This window comes from Ursus arctos, unplaced genomic scaffold (genome assembly GCF_023065955.2).
Source record: "Ursus arctos isolate Adak ecotype North America unplaced genomic scaffold, UrsArc2.0 scaffold_26, whole genome shotgun sequence".
NCBI lineage: Eukaryota > Metazoa > Chordata > Mammalia > Carnivora > Ursidae > Ursus > Ursus arctos.
This window is the reverse complement of record NW_026622941.1, coordinates 44423161-44438138: the sequence shown is the minus strand read 5'-3', so window position 1 is coordinate 44438138 and position 14978 is coordinate 44423161. Positions and strand designations below refer to the sequence as shown.

The 14978-nt window shown below is 32.7% G+C and overlaps 1 pseudogene; it reads right to left on the bottom strand.

Moving 5' to 3' along the window:
- Positions 1–12364: 12364 nt before the first annotated feature.
- On the bottom strand, positions 12365–13301 carry LOC113255942 (olfactory receptor 6C2-like; annotated as a pseudogene).
- Positions 13302–14978: the final 1677 nt, after the last annotated feature.

The window sequence follows — 14978 nt, the reverse complement described above, 5'->3', positions numbered from 1 at the left end:
AGTCCTGCATGAGGCTCCTTGCTCAGCAGGGAGCCTACTTCTCCCTCTGCCTGCCTCTCCCCCTGCTTGTGCTCTCTCTCTGACAAATAAATAAATAAAATCTTTAAAAACAAAACAAAACTGGAGGTCTTTGTTCCAAAAGAAGATCTTTGTTCTTTGGTGTGTTTTTAGGTTAAGTTAGCTTAATTCTTAAAACAACTTCACACCTTGCTGATTCCCCCACCTCCTGCTACACAGCCTAGCTACTTGTTTTTCTGAATATTTGCATTACCAGCTGCATTTGTGTTACCTTTCCTGCCGATACAAGTGATGACTGCCTTCTCTTCCCTCTCTCACCTTCCAGTCAGTGAATTATTTTGTTTTCACCTGTAGGGACTCAAATATGTCTAATATACAATCTAGATCTTAAACCTTGAAGTTTTCTGACATTTTCCTCTTTGTGATATTGCATACTGAGTTTGTTTGTTTTATGAGCAAATTCACTGTATTGTTTAACTTACTGTGTTTTCTTCTGAGTTTGGGGCAGAATTGTTTGTGGCAGAATTGTTTGGGACTATTTGCCTCATTCACAGAGCTTCTAATATATAGAAAAATCGCTAACTGAGGTTCAAGGTTTACTCAAAAGTTAAAATCCTCTTAGGAAAATTAGTTTCTCATTCAATAACTATCAAATATTTCTATCAAATGGAGATGCAGAAGGAATATTTATATATTTATATACTTGCAGCCCACCCACCTTCCTTTCATCTTTTCTCTGAATCTCTGAGATAATGTGTATTACTGTGAAATCTTACTCAGCCCTCAAATGTTGAGCATTATGCAATTTTCAAAATATAGCTGTTTTTTCTAAGATACTACAACTTACTTTGTGATGGAAGTTAATAAGATTGACACTAAAGTGTAACTAACTGATTTTGTTTATTCTGTCTTTCTAACGAGTCTTCAGAATGAGCACAGGACTGTCATGAGATGCTGTCATTTCGGTTATTATGGTGTTCTTCTCGGGCTTAGGAAGACGAACGCAAAGGCATGCTCATATACTTCTATATAGATGAAGACAGTTTATTTTCAGTTTGAGGTTGAATATCTATCCAAAGTTACCCTAAATACTTCTCACATCGAGTTAGATACAGATTTGTTTGCATACCTTATGCATACAAACCTCCAGGCAATGACATTTATCTACAGAAGGGAAATTCATTCTAAAAAAATGACATCTCAGAAATATATCTTAGATACATTAAAAATATAAAAATTATCACTGAAATCCATTTTCTTTCCTAGAGGAAAATATAACCTAGATCCTACAATGGGAATTACAGTCAAAGAAACACACTTTCTTATACTTACTCTTCTGTTAGTAAATCAGAGCTTCTGTTGATTGTTTGACCATAGCCAATATTAAGACCACAATGTTGAAAGTGATATTTTTATAAAGGTATCTATGTCTTCATATTCACTGACATGTCTGGGAATGCATAGAACTCCCTCTGCTTACTATCTCCAACAACTTGGACAGACTTGGAAATGGGCTTAGCGCTGTTAGAAGCCTCCAGATATTTTCTTACTATCTCCATCATTGAAAAGAAAAGAAATTACTCTAAGGGCTGAGGAACTCTTTCCACTGGTGAAAGGAATGAATTTGAAATCATAATGGTGGAGAGAAATGCATTTCCATGTCAAATGTGACTTTTCTTTTTAATGTGCAGAAAATGTTAAAAGAGAAAAAATTAAATGGTCTTTGGGGACCTACAGTCAAGAGTCATTAATTTTCTGAGTAATGAAGTTTGGCAAAAACACAAGTAACACCGGCTTCAGAGGGGACTGTGCCTTTGGAGATAGGAGGCTGTTACAGCATCATTTGACACAGGTCAGGAGGGCAACTGCATCATTTAAGTTACATAGTTAATTTGTTTTAAACTTTCACACCCACTAAGGCATTTGGAAGATTGTGATCCTTTACTTACGAATGAAATCCTTTATTATATAAATGTTTTATTGTCATTGGCTAATTTTAATCAGAGAAGCAAAAGGAGAAGTTTATGTAATTATGTAAGGCTACCGCTTGCATTATAGATCTTATCCTTTCAGATTTTTTTCTCTAAATTTATCAACTGTATTATAGATATTATTTATGAATGCATAAATATTTTCAGTCATATCTTATAATTAGATGCAAAATATATGCTTTATGGTTGCACAGTAACACAGATATACTTAATGCCACTAATTTTACACTTCAAAATGGTCAAAATGGTAAATTTTATTTTATGTATATTTTACCACAATAAAAACATATGCTTTTATATATTTAAACATTTATTAATTTATCCCATGATATATATTTGTTTTTTTCCAATTATTCACTATTTATAATGTTGGCTGTATGAATATTTTGGCAATTTTATACCAATGCCTGAATTAAATGTACAGTGTTCTTTCAAAAGCTTTTTCATGCAAATATTTGTGTGTGTGTGAGAATGATTGGTGGAAATGAAATTTCTAGTTAAAAATATTATTCTGCTCTTAGAAAATTTGTATAATAAGAGCCATAAGATAATTTTATATCAAACGTGTGCCACCATAATTAGGTTTTAGTGTATACTATTTTTATTTTTATACTTATTTGTATCTTGTTCTTTTAAATATGTTAAATATGAATTTTAAGATTTTAATGAGTCTTTAAAAGTGTCATTGCTGATTTTTGGCATATAGTTCATGGTGTTAGAGAGTCAAATTTATCATTTTTTTTGCTTCTTAATTTTTAACAGCACTATTGAGATATAATTGACATTCAATAAACTGTACACATTTAAAGTATACAATTTTATAAGTTTTAACATATTGTATATTTCCAAGAAAATAACACCATAATCACAATAATAAATATATCAATTTTTCCTAAAAGTTTCCTTGTGCCCTTTGTTAAATCCTTCCTTCTTGGTCCCTTCCTCCCTACCACCCACTGCCGCTATGTACCATCTTCTGTCCGGCTTATTTTATTCAACATGAGTTTTTGAGATTCATCCACATTATTATGTGTATCTGTAACTCATTCCTTTTATTTTTGAGAAAAATTCCATTTTTGGCTATATCACCATTTGCTTACTATTCACCTGATAAAAAATATTTTGTCATTTCAGTTTTAAGACACTTACAAATAAAGCTGCTATGAACCTTCCATCACAAATCTCTCTAATGACATATCCTTTCATTTCATTGTAGATTGGATAAACACCTAGGAGTGGAATGGCGGGGCATACGGAAGGTATATATGTAACTTTTTAAGAAACCAGGTTTCCGAAGCAGTGACGGGATTTTACAGTACCACCAGTGGTGTAGGAGTATTTCTTTTCTTTTCTTTCTTTCTTTCTTTCTTTTTCTTTCTTTCTTTCTTTCTTTCTTTTTCTTTCTTTCTTTCTTTTCTTTCTTTCTTTTCTTTCTTTCTTTCTTTCTTTCTTTCTTTCTTTCTTTCTTTCTTTCTTTCACAAGACTTTATTTATTTATTGGAGAGAGAGAGACAGAGATAGTGAGAGAGAGCTAGAGCAGGGAGGAGAGGGAGAGGCAGGCTCCCAGCTAAGCAGGGAGCCAGATGGGGGCCTAGATCCCAGGACTCTGGGATCATGACCTGAGCCAAAGGCAGACATTTAACTGACTGAGCCACCCAGGCGCCCCTTATGGTCCACTTTTTTGGTATGATCAATTTTTATACTTTTAGACATTCTAGTAGGTGTTATGGTATGTCATTGTGATTTTAATTTCTGTACACTTAATAGCTAATGATGTTGAATAACTTCTGGTGCATTTAGTTGCCATCTGTATATCTTCTTTGGTAAAGTATCTGTTTAAATCATTTGCTTATTTTTAAATTGGGTTGTGAGTTTTCTTAAATTATTGAGTTTTGAGAGTTTTTATTCAGTCTGGATACAAATCCTTTATCAGATATGTGATTCACAAATATTTTTTCCTAACTTGTGGCTTGTCCTATTCTCTTAATGTCTTTTTAAGAACAGAATTCAGAATTCTTCATTATGATAGATAACATTTCATCATTTTTAAAAATGTATCATGCTTTTATTACAGTATCTAAAAAGTCTTTGCCTAACCCCACAATAATATCCTAATGTGTTTTTTTTTTTCCTAGAAGTATTACAGTTTGTTTTACATTTGTCTGTGGTTCATTTCGAGTAAATTTTTGTAAATCTATTTGTAAATAGTACAAGATACATATAAAAGTTCCTTTAAAAACATGGCTATTCAATTCTTTCAGTGCCATTTATTGAAAAGACTAATCTTTTTTAATGAATTATTTCTGTATTTCTATCAAAAATCAATTGACCATAAATGTAAGGTTTTACTTTTGGAATTTCAGTTCTTTTCCACTGACCTATTTCTCTGTCTTTACACCAATATCACCTTGTCTTGCTTTATAATAAGTGTTAAATTAAGGTAGATCCTATAAGTTTGTTCTTTTTCATAGTTGAATTCCTTATTAAAGGCCTTTTGAATTTCCATTTGAATTGTATAATTGCCCGTCAATTTCTAGAAGAAATTCTGCTTGGATTTTAAGATTGAATTAAATCTGTGAATTAATTTGGAAATACTTTAACTCTTAACAAGATTTAGTTTTTTGTTTTTGTTTTTGTTTTTTTTAAATTTTTATTTTGTTATATTAGTTACCATACAGTACATTCCCAGTTTTTGATGCAATGTTCCACGATTCATTATTTGCGAATAACACCAGTGCACCATGCAATACGTGCCCTCCTTAATACCCATCACCGGCCTATCCCAATCCCCCACCCCCCTCCCCTCTGAAGCCCTCGGTTTGTTTCCCAGAGTCCACAGTCTCTCACGGTTCATTCCCCCTTCTGTTTACCCCTCCCTTCATTCTTCCCTTCCTTCTCCTTTTGATTCATGAAAGTAACATATATCTCTACTCATTTGGCTCTTTTTAAGCTTCTTTCAACAAATTCTTAGTTTTCAGTATTCAGATCTTTTACATGTTTTGTCAGGTTTAGACCTAAGTATTTCAAAATTTTGATACTATTTTTTTAGTGTTCAATTTCTGATTGTTGCTGGTATATAAAAATATGTTTGAATTTTGTATGTGGATTTTTTTTCAGGCAAAATTTACAAATTCACTTATTAGTTCTAATAGCTTTTGTTTTGGTAGACTTCATAGGATTTTCCACACAGAAGATCAAGTTGCAGAGAAATAAAGGCAATTATTTTCTTCCTATCAAATCTGACTTTTTTTCATTTTTGGACTTACTGCATTAACTGTAACCGTCAGTATCATTTTGAATAGAAATGATAACAGTGGGCATCCTTGTCTTGGTCTCAGGAGGGAAGCATTCAGTATTTCATTTTTAAATGTGATGTTAGTTGTAGTGTTCTGTAGATATCTTTTATCAAGTTGAGGAACTTTCTTTTCTGGTTTGCTGAGAATTTTTAAAATTAGAAATGGATACTGTCCTTCTTAAAAATGCTTCTGAATTGATTGCGATGATCATAAATATGTATACATTTTATTTTTTAGTCTCATTATATGGTTGATTTTACTGATTGATTTTCAGATGTTAAATCAATCTTACATTTCTAGGATAAAATCCTCTGGGGGTATACATAGATATATCTATCTTATCTATGTATCCATAGATGGATTCTAATGGCTAATGTTTTATTTTTCCATTTGTATGGAAAATATTAGTTTATAAATTTCTTTACTTGATTTCTGAACAAAAGATTCACGACAGCTGTGTTTCAGTTTTGAAAAGGAGAGAAAACTTTATTATTATTATAGAAACCTAATAGAAACAAAGGAGAAAAGGAATCTACCCACAGAGGAAACAATAGTAGGCAATAAATGAGAACAAGGCAAAGTTACATCAAGTCAGGTACTTACAGTGCCCAACCTCATTAGCTGGGGAAGCCTGGTGGAAACAGCCAGGCTGGAGTCTGGACTGGGAGGCCTGGGTGGAGCGTCTTCCTCTCAGGGGAGACTCCCAACTGACCATCCCCGTGAGGACCATATTTATAGGCAAAAAACAGGGTTTCAAATTAAACATCTGTTTGCCTACGTGCAGTTTGGAGCAAGCTGCATTTCCATGTTATATGTTTCTATATTTTTAAGGATCCTGGGCTATGAGTGTCTGCCTCCCCTCCTGGCTTCCCTTTTGGGGGCCAGCCCAGCCAATAGCAGGAGGGGACATGAGACAAGATTTGTAGCTCTTGTTGTCCAGAACAGAAGGGCCAGTTCTGACTTGGAGGCCAGATAATATATGTTGAACAACCAGCTCCCAAGGTGATTCACACAGCTTGAGTCTCCCAAACCACATGCCTTAGTCTGCCTGTGCGTGCTGCCCCGGTGGTCATTTATGCAGGACAACCACAGAAACATCTATCCATACAGAACAACTTGTGGTATATTTGTCTGATTTTGTCAGGTTATCGTTGACTTCATAAAATGTTTGGAAATGTCCTCTCCTTACTAGTTTTCTGGAATCATTTGCGTAGAATTGGTATTATTTCTTACTTACATATTTGGTACAATTCACCACAGAAGCCGTATGGCTTGGATTTTATTGTGGGAATGTTTTAGACCACATTTTAAATGTTCTGAAACGTAGATACCTATTAATCTCTTTTTTTTTCCTTCTTGAAGTGAATTTTGTTTTTATCTGTGATTTGAAAGTTAATTCTAGCAAGACTGGCATTGGCCTGAGCTATTTTTGCTAATTTCCAGCATAGCACCGACCCCAGGGAAAGGCATGAAATACACCGATCAATAATGTTTCTTTGTACCATGGATCTGAGGATTTTCAGGACAGTTTGTACCAGCTTGCTACCATTGTTTATTGATAATAGTGATATTGATCATTGGCACTGGATCTACGTGAGACCACTATAGGGATCTCCTTTTGAGCTATTTATGTAACGGGAATATTCCTACAGAGTAAAATATCAAGACTTATAGAGTCAGCTATGACTCTATTTGGGCTTTTGGGATTGAGGTGTTTTCTGTCAGTGGTTTCTGACCTGGGAGAGGAAGTATGTCCAGCAATGTTTCTTACAGAGGGAGGACAATAAAAGGCGTGAGTCTTGCCTCTTCAGATCCCTTAATGTAAGCCAGGCTTCGTCGTGAGGCGTATCCTTATTTTAATGGTGTTCATATAGTGTATTATTTTCTTGTAATAAACTGTAGCTGTAAATATTGTCACTTTGGGCCCTGTGAATCATCTCTAACGATCAAACAGTATTTAAGTGCCACCAATGTGCACCAGTGCAGCACGATCGAAGGAGTGTGTCCGTGTTACCTAAGTTGTCAACTACAATTATGCACTTTAAATTATATTCCTGTGTTATCCTTTTAATAGCTATAAAATCTATAGTTATAACACCTCTCTCACACCTTAAATTTGTAATTTGTGGCTTTCCCTTTCTTTCTTGATTTTCTCTAAGAACCAACTTTTATTTATCATTTTCTTCTATTTCAATAGATTTCTACAATGATTTTTATTATTTCTTTTTTTTATATGCTTTGGATTTGATTGACTCCTCCCCCTTCCCCCCCAATTTTAGGGGAAAATTGAGAACATTTATTAGAGATTTTTCTTCTGTATTTATATAAGCACTTTAATGCTATAATTTTCATCCAGATATGGCTTTAGTTGTGTCCAACCTATTTTGACAGGTGTTTTATTTCTCACTCATTTCAAAATACTTTAAATATCTCTTTTGATTTCTTCATTGACTGATGTTCCATTTAGATTTGCATTAGTTTCCATATATTTGGAGATTTTTCTCATGTCTGTTGTTACTTTAATTCTGTTGTAGTCAGAGTTCAAACTCCATGAGTATGATTTGAATTATTTTATGGCCCAGAATATGGTTTATTATGTGTATTTCATGTATTTTTCCATACATTTATGTGTACATGTATCTTATACATCTCTATCATCTATCATCTATCTATCTAATCTATCTATCATCTATCATCTATATGCATAAATATATACACATATTGAAGAGTTTGGCCAAGGTTTCTATTATAAAAATTTGATATATGAAACATACTTTTCCACATTTAAAAAAAAAATAAACCCACCAAAACAATTCAAAGGAATTACTCCAGATCAAATGGTGTAACTCTAATGTATTTATGTTTAATAACTGCACGACATTCCATTAATTGATAGATTTTCATTTTGCTTTAATTTTTTTTTGCCACCAGAAATTCTGCGTTCCATACTCTGCCTTTCTTTTCATACTATGCTTTTAATACTATATATTCTTTAAGAATGGTGCTTTAATTTCTGAATGACAGATTTGCAGAAATGGAATTTCTATGTCAAGGTGTACTTATACTTGATTGCTTGTTGAAAACCTTTAGCAATTTAAATTTCCACATTTGCTATAGGAAGTAGCCTTGTCCCCTGATCCCCGTCAGCAACAGATGAATTAGTTCTTTTCAAAATTGACAGTTTGATTAGTGTAAATTTTTACTTCAATTTGGATTTTTTGGCCTTAGACTGTTAGTGCAGTTGACAACCATATATTCTCCACTAAATGAGATTTAATATTCTCTAAATTGTCTATTTCTATTTTTGGTTTATTTCTATTTAGATTGTTTTCATTTATATTGTTAATTTGTAAGAGGTCTTTGTCTTAGAAATCCTCCTTTTGTCTCTCAGTGTTACACATTTCATTTCAACATTATTTGACTTACAAATTTTTTCAGTGGTATCTCCCCCCCCCAGTGGTATCTTTTGCCATCAAAATGGTGAAAACACATGTAATCAAATAGGGTTCTTTTCTTTTGTCACCTTCTGCCTTTAAATTCTGAAGAAAGAAAATTTCTGACCCGTTTATATTAATCATGATCTCATGTATTTTTAAATAAGATTTTACTTATTTATTTTTATATTTAGAATTTTAAAACATTTAGAATGTAACCTATTTGTTGTGTGAATAAAAGTAAAACGTTTTCATTTGAGTTTTTGTGTGTGTGACTGAAGCAATTATTAAATAAACCATGATTTTCCTCCTGAACTAAAATTTTCCCACTTCTATATGACAAGCAAAACAAGCCATTATATAAAAATAAAGACTATTTATTAGTCTGTACTTTTATAATCTTATCTGTTCTACTGATCATTTTCTCTTCTTTTATTCCAATACCGTATTAATTTGATTTCACTGATATATGTGTTTTGATACACAAAATTAAGTTTCTGTTCACTAATATTTATTTTTCATTTATCTGTTCTGTATTCATGAGTTTTAATTCTTCCATATTAACTTAGAGACATTTTGTGTAATTAGAAAAATGTAAAAAGCTGATTCTAATTGGAGTTGTGTTAAATTTATACATTAGGAGTGAGCAAATTGATATTTTATGGTATAATACATTGTATTCATGATGGAATTTACTCCTGAGTAGTCATATTGATAGCTTTATTAGTTGGGGCTTATTGCTACTCTAAATACTGTCAACTGACTTTTGTTTGCTTCTATCCTTTATCCAAGTTACTAAATATTCTTACTCGTCTATTAGCTTCTTATTAGATTTTTTTTGTGTTCTAGATACATCATAATGTTGTCAGGAAGAAAATACCGTATTTCGTTGACTCTATTTAAGTGCATGTCATGATTTTATGTACTTTACTTTTGTTTTATGTCTTTTTATTAAAAACGTGGTTGAAATATGGACATTATTAAGATGTCTTTCATTGTAAGGCACATCCACATTTCAAAGATGTAAATACTTGAAAAGATATGGCTTTCATGATTTTTTTTAAAGATTTTGCCTACTTATTTGAGAGACAGATTGAGCAACAGTGAGCAGCAGCAGGGGCAGAGGGAGAATTAGCCCCCCCTGCTGAGCAGGGAGCCTGACACAGGGCTGGTCATGTCCTGAGCCGAAGGCAGATGCTTAATCCACTGAACTACCCAGGTGCCTTGGCTTTCATAATTTCTAACTACAACAGTTTCATAACTTCATGCTGATAATCATCTCAACTATTTTATTATTTATCTTATGGCATTTTCAAGATGGCAGGGAAATGCTGGATATCAGTGATGAAAGGGAGCGTTTTTATGTGTTTCTTGATTTTAACTGACTACTGTGTTTTACTGCTTAATATAATTGTTTCAGTTGTATTTCTTTAGATATATTTATTTTAGTAGTTCATCATATTCTCATTTTCCTTTAAATTTTTTGGAAAAATTACTGATTTTTATCCAGTGATAGTTTATCTATTAATCAAAATCCATATAGAATGTTCTTTCTTCAATTTGTTCTTACAACAAAATCAGGTTGTATTTCATATATGTATTTCTATATTTGTATACATATATCTATCACTGGTCATCTGTTTATCTATTAATTTACCTATCATCTACCTATGTGTTATCATCATCATCTATCATCTATTATCTATCTATCTATCATCTATCTATCTATCAATCATCTATCTATCACCTATCTACCTATCATCTATCTATCAATCATCTATCTATCTAATGTATCATCTACACCCTTGTGTAATTGGAATAAATTTTGATTGATCCAAGTATAATTTTTGACTCTTTTGTTGGATTCTATTTGAAATAGTCTAACTGTATTCATCAGTAAATTATTAAACAATGATTAAAACAAAAATTAAACAACAGTATGCCTTAATGTTTTAATCAGATTTTTGTCAAATATTAAGATGTTCTCATAAAATTCATTATTGTTTAGGTAATTGAAATCTTAATGAGATGATTACCTGTTGCTTTACCATGGTTGGTTGTAATTTGGTCCTTTTGTCTCTTTAATGGTAAATCTTATTTGCCTTCCCAGATGTTATGTGGAGATCAATCTATTTAAGTTTTCCACATCTTGAATTAATTTTCGAAATTTTGTTTTGCTAAATCTTGTCCGTAGCTCTAGATCTTCACGTTTTGTTGTTGTTGTGGAATTGTGACAGCACATCCATAAAGTCATTCTAATTTGTATTCATATCTTCCTTCTGATTCGTAACCTTATATTTTGCTCTTTGTTTTGTATTAACTGATGCTTCTGGGAAATTTATCAGTTTCCTTGAAATTTTTTTAAAAAGTCAACTTTTAGATTTATTTATCTTTTGAAATTTATTTAATTTTCTTTTCTTAGTAAAATGTCCTACATACTCACAATTAATTTTATAATTTTAAAATGTTACGATGAGCAAATAAAATGTTGTGTTCTGTTTACTTCTGAAAATAATGAATAATTCTTTGATTACATCTGTGTATAGCTTTTCATGAGCTGTTATGAAGTGTATCTATTTTAATGAAGATGTATTTCTTAAATTCCAAGGAGTTATCACTGGATTCACTGTTTAATTCTTTATATATGGTATTAGTAGATTATCTTTTGTAGAATTTGGACTGTAAATGATCTCTTTTAGTTAGAGAAACATAACAGTCCCCAACTCCTTATCCATAGTTCATATAAAGAAGAGACAGAGAAATTTCTTAGAGAAAATTGTTGCGTTTTCATAAAAGTGGGCACTTTTCTTCTAAATCACACTTTTAAAATCTTGACTTTGTGCTATTTTGTCAGTTTTGGGTGTTTTCACCACTTAAACCCTGACACTTCATCTCCCTTCTCCATATGGATATTTAACCCAAGCTCCTGTAACCCAGGGGTTACTGCCCTTCTCCATCCTCCTTTCTTGGCTTTCCTGGGAATCCACAGTCATAAGTGTGGTTATTTATCTTCATTTCTGATTATTCTGTAGTCTGATATGTTGTGATTGCACACATTTTAACCTTTACTCTTAGCTATATATTCAAAAGAATATTTGTGAGATTTTACTCAGGATTTTTTTTTATTTTTAATATATTTCCCTATAATATTAGGAATGCTACTATCTTCTGTCTCAGTTGATCCTTGCATTATTATATCAAGCCCTCATTCATTTTATTCACTATTTTATTATAAAATTTCCATTCTCACTTGAATTATTGTAGTATTTTATGCACGGTCAAGTGCAGTTATCAGCAGTATCATGCTATCAGTTTTAGGGAAGACTAAAGAACAGTTTTATTATAGCATAAGATTTAGTTACATGGCATTATATTTATCTACAAATGAGTTTATGAGACATACACTTTCATTTTCTTTACTGAGACGTCTTCCACAAGAAGTTGAGTAAGAACCATGGAAAGAAATAAGTTGATTAAGGTGCAATGTAAGTAAATTGAAAGAGGAACTGAGAAATATAACTGAAATATAGATTGTTAAAGGATAAAGAAAATTATAAGCATCGGTAGAAATGTTTAGCAGCCATTCACCTTTTATTTAACTTCATTTATTGACTGCTATTTTATTTTACTTCTTTAAGAATGCTACAGTTCTTTTGATTGAGTCACTGAAGGCTTTTTTTACTTGCTTATTTCTCAGTGTATAAATAAATGGATTTAATGTAGGTGAAATGGAAGAAACGAGCAGTGAAACCACTTTGTTAATGGTCACTTCTTTCTTTGCTGTCGGATTCATATAGATGGACATGCATGTGCCGTAGGTGATGGAAACCACAATCATGTGGGAAGAACAGGTGGAAAAGGCCTTTTTTCTTTGCTGGACAGATGGAAATCCTAAAATTGTTTTGATAATATAAGTATAAGATAGACCTACACACATAAGGGTCAGAATGAGGGTCAGCACAGCACAGATGAAAACAGTTTGTTCCATGAGCCATGTGTCTGAACATGAGATCTTTAGGAGGGGAGAAGCATCACAGAGAAAGTGATCAATAAAATTCAAGTCACAAAATTTCAGATTTAGCCCCAGACTAAGTGGGGGAGATTATGACCAACAACCCAGCCAACCAAGAGCAAAAAATATGACTCCTGCAGACGTTGCTGCTCATGATGGTTACATAACGCAATGGTTTGCAGATGGCCACGTAGCGGTCATAGGACATGGCGGCCAACAGAAAAAACTCCGATACTCCACAGAGGTCCGTAAAAAACACTTGGATGACACAAGCATTATAGGTAATGACTCTGTCACCTGTTGCTATGCTATACAAATATCTGGGAATACAGGCAGTTGTGAATGAGATCTCCAAGAAGGAGAAATTTTGTAAAAAAAGGTACATGGGTGTTTTAAGGTGGGGATCCACAAAAGTGAGTGTGATGATGGTCAGGTTTCCAGTTACACTCAGCATGTAGGTGAGAAATAGAAAGATAAAAATCAGAACTTGCAGCTCAGGGTCATCTGTCAGTCCCAGCAGAATGAATGCTGTTATTGTACCGTTTCTCATCACTGATGTCTTCTGTCCAATCTACATGCCTGATAATTCAGAGAGATTATTTTGCATAGATTCTATTGACTGTACAAAATCTTTGGAAAGAATGTACAAAATCTAATTTAATCAGCCCTATCATCACTATATTTCCATATGATATTATATTAACTTATTACTTTATATATATTTTTGTTTGTTCCAAGTTTTTATTAAAATTCCAGTTAGTTAACAAATAGTGTAATATTAGTTTCAGAAGTAGGATTTAGTGACTCATCACATTCATATAACACCTGGTGCTCATAACAGCAAGTGCCTTCCTAATACCCATCACCCATTTAGCCTATCCCCTAACCACATCCCTCCAGCAACCGTCAGTTTGTTCTCTACAGCTAAGAGTCTGTTTCTTGGTTTGCTTTTCTCTCTCTTTTTTTTTTCTTTCCTCTATGTTCATCTGTTTTGTTTCTTAAATTTCACATATGAGGGAAATCCCATGATACTTGTCTTTCTCTGACTGACTTATTTCGCTTAGCATGATACACTCTGGCTCCATCCACATCATTGCAAATGGCCAGATTCTGTTCTATTTTGATGGCTGAGTAATATTCCATTGTATGTATAAACCACTCTTCTTTACCCAGTCATCAGTTGGTGGACATTTGGACTCTTTCCATGATTTGGCTATTGTTGATAATGCTGGTATAAACATTGGGATGCATGTGCTCCTTCAAATCAGTATTTTGTATCCTTTGATTAGACACCTAGTGCAATTGCTGGATCACAGGGTAGTTCTATTTTTAACTTTTTGAGGAACCTCTGTTCTGTTTTCCAGAGAGGCTGCACCAGTTTGCATATTTTTTAAATCACAGTATGGATGTGATTAAATTATCTGCTGATGTGGTATGATTTCATGTGTATTGAAAATGTAATTTGGCTCCCCCAAATTCTTAACTGTTCAGAACTAAGTTAAAAAAAAAAAAAAACCGACATCATTAAAATTATGCTATTGGTTAACAGTTTGGTCCTTGTCCAAATGATAATATATGATATATAATCTGAACTGATTCTAGAGTCTTGACCAGAACGTGGAGTCTGGTTTTGTTTTATAAGATTTTTTTCTTTGTCTTTGTTTGTGTATTTTTGGATAAATGCATTTTCTTTCATCAACAATGCTAAACCTTACACATAAGACTATATATAAACTTCCCCCCATTTCTCTTCCTTCCAAATTTCTCTATCAATCTTGATTACTTTCTACATTTCTCCAATAATGTGCAAGCTTATTTTAAATAGAATTTTCTTGTATTTATGTTTATGAAATCCTTCAGTAAATTAACTTAAAAGTTATGTGTATGATTTTTTTCTCATGTTATCCTTTTGTCTGTTTTCAGTTCTTGGACCTATTTATTTCTCTTCACTTCTGACTATATACTCTCACTGTTTTCTTTACAATTCCTACAATTTTGTATAATATCTATAACTTAATGAATACTACATTTCTGTTTTTAGAAATGGATTGTTTCTGACTAACATATTGAATTAACCATCAAACGTACCTACTTTTTATTGAACCTCTGAGCAAACATATCTAATTGTACAAATCACATGCATGACCATTTCAATGCGGCTAAAACAGAATTCATGATTTCCACTTGGTATGCACCCTCGCCTCTTTTCCTGTGCACTAACAGGTTC